Source organism: Palaemon carinicauda, chromosome 24 (genome assembly GCF_036898095.1).
Source record: "Palaemon carinicauda isolate YSFRI2023 chromosome 24, ASM3689809v2, whole genome shotgun sequence".
Classification (NCBI taxonomy): Eukaryota; Metazoa; Arthropoda; class Malacostraca; order Decapoda; family Palaemonidae; genus Palaemon; species Palaemon carinicauda.
This window is the reverse complement of record NC_090748.1, coordinates 4,410,426-4,418,481: the sequence shown is the minus strand read 5'-3', so window position 1 is coordinate 4,418,481 and position 8,056 is coordinate 4,410,426. Positions and strand designations below refer to the sequence as shown.

At 37.5% G+C, this 8,056-nt stretch overlaps 1 protein-coding gene across 1 annotated transcript in view; it reads right to left on the bottom strand.

The window, feature by feature from the left end:
• LOC137617994 (mucin-3A-like) overlaps positions 1 to 8,056 on the bottom strand; it is a 32,740-nt gene that overhangs the window by 2,529 nt on the left and 22,155 nt on the right. The gene's annotated exons all lie outside the window — the stretch shown is intronic.

Sequence of the window (8,056 nt, the reverse complement as noted above, 5' to 3'; positions counted from 1 at the left end):
CTTTAATCCTATAATGTAGCCTTGTACCTCTACATCAAAGGATATTTCCTCCTCAAAACAAAGTTCTTTTTTCTTTTTTATCTTCTATGGTCCAACTACTTGGTCCTTCTAACTGAGCCCGTACTTTAATCCTATAATGTAGCCTTGTACCTCTACATCAAAGGATATTTCCTCCTCAAAACAAAGTTCTTTTTTCTTTTTTATCTTCTATAGTCCAACTACTTGGTCCTTCCCACTGAGCCCTTACTTTATCCTATAATGTAGCCTTGTACCTCTATATCAAAGGATATTTCCTCCTCAAAACAAAGGTCTTTTTTCTTTTTTATCTTCTATAGTCCAACTACTTGGTCCTTCTAACTGAGCCCGTACTTTATCCTATAATGTAGCCTTGTACCTCCACAGCAAAGGATATTTCCTCCTCAAAACAAAGTTCCTTTTTTTTTTCTCATCTTCCTTAGTCCAACTACTTGGTCCTTCCCACTAAGTCAGTACTTTATCCTATAATGTAGCCTTGTACCTCTACATTAAAGGATATTTCCTCCTCAAAACAAAGCTCCTTTTTTTTCTCATCTTCCTTAGTCCAGCTAGTTGGTCCTTCCAATGAGTCAGTACTTTATCCTATAATGTAGCCTTGTACCTCTACATCAAAGGATATTTCCTCCTAAAAACAAAGCTCCTTTTTTTTCTCATCTTCCTTAGTCCAGCTACTTGGTCCTTCCCACTGAGTCAGTACTTTATCCTATAATGTAGCCTTGTACCTCTACATCAAAGGATATTTCCTCCTAAAAACAAAGCTCCTTTTTTTTTCTCATCTTCCTTAGTCCAGCTACTTGGTCCTTCCCACTGAGTCAGTACTTTATCCTATAGTGTAGCCTTGTACCTCTACATCAAAGGATATTCCCTCCTCAAAACAAAGCTCCTTTTTTTTCTCATCTTCCTTAGTCCAGCTACTTGGTCCTTCCCACTGAGTCAGTACTTTATCCTATAATGTAGCCTTGTACCTCTACATCAAAGGATATTTCCTCCTAAAAACAAAGCTCCTTTTTTTTCTCATCTTCCTTAGTCCAGCTACTTGGTCCTTCCCACTGAGTCAGTACTTTATCCTATAATGTAGCCTTGTACCTCTACATCAAAGGATATTTCCTCCTTAAAACAAAGTTCTTTTTTTTCTCATCTTCCTTAGTCCAACTACTTGGTCCTTCCCACTGAGTCAGTACTTTATCCTATAATGTAGCCTTGTATCTCTACTCTACATCAAAGGATATTTCCTCCTCAAAACAAAGCTCCTTTTTTTTCTCATCTTCCTTAGTCCAGCTACTTGGTCCTTCCCACTGAGTCAGTACTTTATCCTATAATGTAGCCTTGTACCTCTACATCAAAGGATATTTCCTCCTAAAAACAAAGCTCCTTTTTTTTCTCATCTTCCTTAGTCCAGCTACTTGGTCCTTCCCACTGAGTCAGTACTTTATCCTATAATGTAGCCTTGTACCTCTACATCAAAGGATATTTCCTCCTTAAAACAAAGTTCTTTTTTTTCTCATCTTCCTTAGTCCAACTACTTGGTCCTTCCCACTGAGTCAGTACTTTATCCTATAATGTAGCCTTGTATCTCTACTCTACATCAAAGGATATTTCCTCCTCAAAACAAAGCTCCTTTTTTTTCTCATCTTCCTTAGTCCAGCTACTTGGTCCTTCCCACTGAGTCAGTACTTTATCCTATAATGTAGCCTTGTACCTCTACATCAAAGGATATTTCCTCCTAAAAACAAAGCTCCTTTTTTTTTCTCATCTTCCTTAGTCCAGCTACTTGGTCCTTCCCACTGAGTCAGTACTTTATCCTATAGTGTAGCCTTGTACCTCTACATCAAAGGATATTCCCTCCTCAAAACAAAGCTCCTTTTTTTTCTTATCTTCCTTAGTCCAACTACTTGGTCCTTCCCAATGAGTCAGTACTTTATCCTATAATGTAGCCTTGTATCTCTACTCTACATCAAAGGATATTTCCTCCTCAAAACAAAGCTCCATTTTTTTCTCATCTTCCTTAGTCCAGCTACTTGGTCCTTCCCACTGAGTCAGTACTTTATCCTATAATGTAGCCTTGTACCTCTACATCAAAGGATATTCCCTCCTCAAAACAAAGCTCCTTTTTTTTCTCATCTTCCTTAGTCCAACTACTTGGTCCTTCCCAATGAGTCAGTACTTTATCCTATAATGTAGCCTTGTACCTCTACATCAAAGGATATTTCCTCCTCAAAACAAAGCTCCTTTTTTTTCTCATCTTCCTTAGTCCAACTACTTGGTCCTTCCCACTGAGTCAGTACTTTATCCTATAATGTAGCCTTGTACCTCTACATCAAAGGATATTCCCTCCTCAAAACAAAGTTCCTTTTTTTTTCTCATCTTCCTTAGTCCAACTACTTGGTCCTTCCCAATGAGTCAGTACTTTATCCTATAATGTAGCCTTGTACCTCTACATCAAAGGATATTTCCTCCTCAAAACAAAGTTCCTTTTTTTTCTCATCTTCCTTAGTCCAACTACTTGGTCCTTCCCACTGAATCAGTACTTTATCCTATAATGTAGCCTTGTACCTCTACATCAAAGGATATTCCCTCCTCAAAACAAAGTTCCTTTTTTTTTCTCATCTTCCTTAGTCCAACTACTTGGTCCTTCCCACTGAATCAGTACTTTATCCTATAATGTAGCCTTGTACCTCTACATCAAAGGATATTCCCTCCACAAAACAAAGTTCCTTTTTTTTCTCATCTTCCTTAGTCAAACTACTTGGTCCTTCCCACTGAGTCAGTACTTTATCCTATAATGTCGCCTTGTACCTCTACATCAAAGGATATTCCCTCCTCAAAACAAAGTTCCTTTTTTTTCTCATCTTCCTTAGTCCAACTACTTGGTCCTTCCCAATGAGTCAGTACTTTATCCCATAATGTAGCCTTGTACCTCTACATCAAAGGATATTCCCTCCTCAAAACAAAGTTCCTTTTTTTTCTCATCTTCCTTAGTCCAACTACTTGGTCCTTCCCACTGAATCAGTACTTTATCCTATAATGTAGCCTTGTACCTCTACATCAAAGGATATTCCCTCCACAAAACAAAGTTCCTTTTTTTTTCTCATCTTCCTTAGTCCAACTACTTGGTCCTTCCCACTGAGTCAGTACTTTATCCTATAATGTAGCCTTGTACCTCTACATCAAAGGATATTCCCTCCTCAAAACAAAGTTCCTTTTTTTTTCTCATCTTCCTTAGTCCAACTACTTGGTCCTTCCCAATGAGTCAGTACTTTATCCTATAATGTAGCCTTGTACCTCTACATCAAAGGATATTCCCTCCTCAAAACAAAGTTCCTTTTTTTTTCTCATCTTCCTTAGTCCAACTACTTGGTCCTTCCCAATGAGTCAGTACTTTATCCTATAATGTAGCCTTGTACCTCTACATCAAAGGATATTCCCTCCTCAAAACAAAGTTCCTTTTTTTTTCTCATCTTCCTTAGTCCAACTACTTGGTCCTTCCCAATGAGTCAGTACTTTATCCTATAATGTAGCCTTGTACCTCTACATCAAAGGATATTCCCTCCTCAAAACAAAGTTCCTTTTTTTTTCTCATCTTCCTTAGTCCAACTACTTGGTCCTTCCCAATGAGTCAGTACTTTATCCTATAATGTAGCCTTGTACCTCTACATCAAAGGATATTCCCTCCTCAAAACAAAGTTCCTTTTTTTTTCTCATCTTCCTTAGTCCAACTACTTGGTCCTTCCCAATGAGTCAGTACTTTATCCTATAATGTAGCCTTGTACCTCTACATCAAAGGATATTCCCTCCTCAAAACAAAGTTCCTTTTTTTTTTCTCATCTTCCTTAGTCCAACTACTTGGTCCTTCCCAATGAGTCAGTACTTTATCCTATAATGTAGCCTTGTACCTCTACATCAAAGGATATTCCCTCCTCAAAACAAAGTTCCTTTTTTTTTTCTCATCTTCCTTAGTCCAACTACTTGGTCCTTCCCAATGAGTCAGTACTTTATCCTATAATGTAGCCTTGTACCTCTACATCAAAGGATATTCCCTCCTCAAAACAAAGTTCCTTTTTTTTTTCTCATCTTCCTTAGTCCAACTACTTGGTCCTTCCCAATGAGTCAGTACTTTATCCTATAATGTAGCCTTGTACCTCTACATCAAAGGATATTCCCTCCTCAAAACAAAGTTCCTTTTTTTTTTCTCATCTTCCTTAGTCCAACTACTTGGTCCTTCCCAATGAGTCAGTACTTTATCCTATAATGTAGCCTTGTACCTCTACATCAAAGGATATTCCCTCCTCAAAACAAAGTTCCTTTTTTTTTCTCATCTTCCTTAGTCCAACTACTTGGTCCTTCCCACTGAATCAGTACTTTATCCTATAATGTAGCCTTGTACCTCTACATCAAAGGATATTCCCTCCTCAAAACAAAGTTCCTTTTTTTTCTCATCTTCCTTAGTCCAACTACTTGGTCCTTCCCAATGAGTCAGTACTTTATCCTATAATGTAGCCTTGTACCTCTACATCAAAGGATATTCCCTCCTCAAAACAAAGTTCCTTTTTTTTTCTCATCTTCCTTAGTCCAACTACTTGGTCCTTCCCAATGAGTCAGTACTTTATCCTATAATGTAGCCTTGTACCTCTACATCAAAGGATATTTCCTCCTCAAAACAAAGATCCTTTTTTTTTTCTCATCTTCCTTAGTCCAGCTACTTGGTCCTTCCCACTGAGTCAGTACTTTATCCTATAATGTAGCCTTGTACCTCTACATCAAAGGATATTTCCTCCTCAAAACAAAGCTCCTTTTTTTTCTCATCTTCCTTAGTCCAGCTACTTGGTCCTTCCCAATGAGTCAGTACTTTATCCTATAATGTAGCCTTGTACCTCTACATCAAAGGATATTTCCTCCTAAAAACAAAGTTCCTTTTTTTTATCATCTTCCTTAGTCCAACTACTTGGTCCTTCCCACTGAGTCAGTACTTTATCCTATAATGTAGCCTTGTACCTCTACATCAAAGGATATTCCCTCCTCAAAACAAAGCTCCTTTTTTTTATCATCTTCCTTAGTCCAACTACTTGGTCCTTCCCAATGAGTCAGTACTTTATCCTATAATGTAGCCTTGTACCTCTACATCAAAGGATATTTCCTCCTCAAAACAAAGCTCCTTTTTTTTTATCATCTTCCTTAGTCTAGCTACTTGGTCCTTCCCAATGAGTCAGTACTTTATCCTATAATATAGCCTTGTACCTCTACATCAAAGGATATTTCCTCCTCAAAACAAAGCTCCTTTTTTTTTCTCATCTTCCTTAGTCCAGCTACTTGGTCCTTCCCAATGAGTCCGTACTTTATCCTATAATATAGCATTGTACCTCTATATCAAAGGATATTTCCTCCTCAAAACAAAGTTCTTTTTTCTTTTTTATCTTCTATTGTCCAACTACTTGGTCCTTCTAACTTAGCCCGTACTTTATCCTATTATGTAGCCTTGTACCTTTACATCAAAGGATATTTCCTCCTCAAAACAAAGTTTTTTTTATTTTTTTTATCTTCTATTGTCCAACTATTTAGTCCTTCTATCTGAGTCCGTACTTTATCCTATAATGTAGCCTTGTACCTCTACATCAAAGGATATTTCCTGTTCAAAACAAAGTTCTTTTTTCTTTTTTATCTTCTATTGTCCAACTATTTGGTCCTTCTAACTGAGCTCGTACTTTATCCTATAATGTAGCCTTGTACCTCCACATCAAAGGATATTTCCTCCTCAAAACAAAGTTCTCTTTTCTTTTTTATCTTCTGTTGTCCAACTACTTGTTCCTTCTATCTGAGTCTGTACTTTATCCTATAATGTAGCCTTGTACCTCCACATCAAAGGATATTTCCTCCTCAAAACAAAGTTCTTTTTTCTTTTTTATCTTCTATTGTCCAACTATTTAGTCCTTCTATCTGAGTCCGTACTTTATTCTATAATGTAGCCTTGTACCTCTACATCAAAGGATATTTCCTCCTCAAAACAAAGCTCATTTTTTTTCTCATCTTCCTTAGTCCAGCTACTTGGTCCTTCCCACTGAGTCAGTGCTTTATCCTATAATGTAGCCTTGTGCCTCTACATCAAAGGATATTTCCTCCTCAAAACAAAGCTCATTTTTTTTTTCTCATCTTCTTTAGTCCAGCTACTTGGTCCTTCCCACTGAGTCCGTACTTTATCCTATAATGTAGCCTTGTACCTCTACATCAAAGGATATTTCCTCCTCAAAACAAAGTTCCTTTTTTTTTTCATCTTCTTTAGTCCAGCTACTTGGTCCTTCCCACTGAGTCCGTACTTTATCCTATAATGTAGCCTTGTACCTCTACATCAAAGGATATTTCCTCCTCAAAACAAAGCTCCTTTTTTTTTTTTCATCTTCTTTAGTCCAGCTACTTGGTCCTTCCCACTGAGTCCGTATTTTATCCTCTAATGTAGCCTTGTACCTCTACATCAAAGGATATTCCCTCCTCAAAACAAAGTTCCTTTTTTTTCTCATCTTCCTTAGTCCAGCTACTTGGTCCTTCCCAATGAGTCAGTACTTTATCCTATAATATAGCCTTGTACCTCTACATCAAAGGATATTTCCTCCTCAAAACAAAGTTCCTTTTTTTTTTCTCATCTTCCTTAGTCCAGCTACTTGGTCCTTCCCAATGAGTCAGTACTTTATCCTATAATGTAGCCTTGTACCTCTACATCAAAGGATATTTCCTCCTCAAAACAAAGTTCCTTTTTTTTTTCTCATCTTCCTTAGTCCAGCTACTTGGTCCTTCCCAATGAGTCAGTACTTTATCCTATAATGTAGCCTTGTACCTCTACATCAAAGGATATTTCCTCCTCAAAACAAAGCCTTTTTTTTCTCATCTTCCTTAGTCCAGCTACTTGGTCCTTCCCAATGAGTCAGTACTTTATCCTATAATGTAGCCTTGTACCTCTACATCAAAGGATATTTCTTTTTCAAAACAAAGCTCCTTTTTTTTTCTCATCTTCCTTAGTCCAGCTACTTGGTCCTTCCCAATGAGTCAGTACTTTATCCTATAATGTAGCCTTGTACCTCTACATCAAAGGATATTCCCTCCTCAAAACAAAGTTCCTTTTTTTTTCTCATATTCCATAGTCCAGCTACTTGGTCCTTCCCTATGAGTCAGTACTTTATCCTATAATGTAGCCTTGTACCTCTGCATCAAAGGATATTTCCTCCTCAAAACAAAGTTGTTTTTTCTTTTTTATCTTCTATTGCCCAGCTATTTAGTCCTTCTATCTGAGTCCGTACTTTATCCTATAATGTAGCCTTGTACCTCTACATCAAAGGATATTTCCTCCTCAAAACAAAGCTCCTTTTTTTTTCATCTTCTTTAGTCCAGCTACTTGGTCCTTCCCACTGAGTCCGTACTTTATCCTATAATGTAGCCTTGTACCTCTATATCAAAGGATATTCCCTCCTCAAAACAAAGTTCCTTTTTTTTTTCTCATCTTCCTTAGTCCAGCCACTTGGTCCTTCCCAATGAGTCAGTACTTTATCCTATAATGTAGCCTTGTACTTCTACATCAAAGGATATTTCCTCTTCAAAACAAAGCTCCTTTTTTTTCTCATCTTCCTTAGTCCAGCTACTTGGTCCTTCCCAATGAGTCAGTACTTTATCCTATAATGTAGCCTTGCACCTCTACATCAAAGGATATTCCCTCCTCAAAACAAAGTTCCTTTTTTTTCTCATCTTCCTTAGTCCAGCTACTTGGTCCTTCCCAATGAGTCAGTACTTTATCCTATAATGTAGCCTTGTACCTCTACATCAAAGGATATTTCCTCCTCAAAACAAAGCTCCTTTTTTTTCTCATCTTCCTTAGTCCAGCTACTTGGTCCTTCCCAATGAGTCAGTACTTTATCCTATAATGTAGCCTTGTACCTCTACATCAAAGGATATTCCCTCCTCAAAACAAAGTTCCTTTTTTTTTTCTCATCTTCCTTAGTCCAGCTACTTGGTCTTTCCCACTGAGTCAGTACTTAATCCT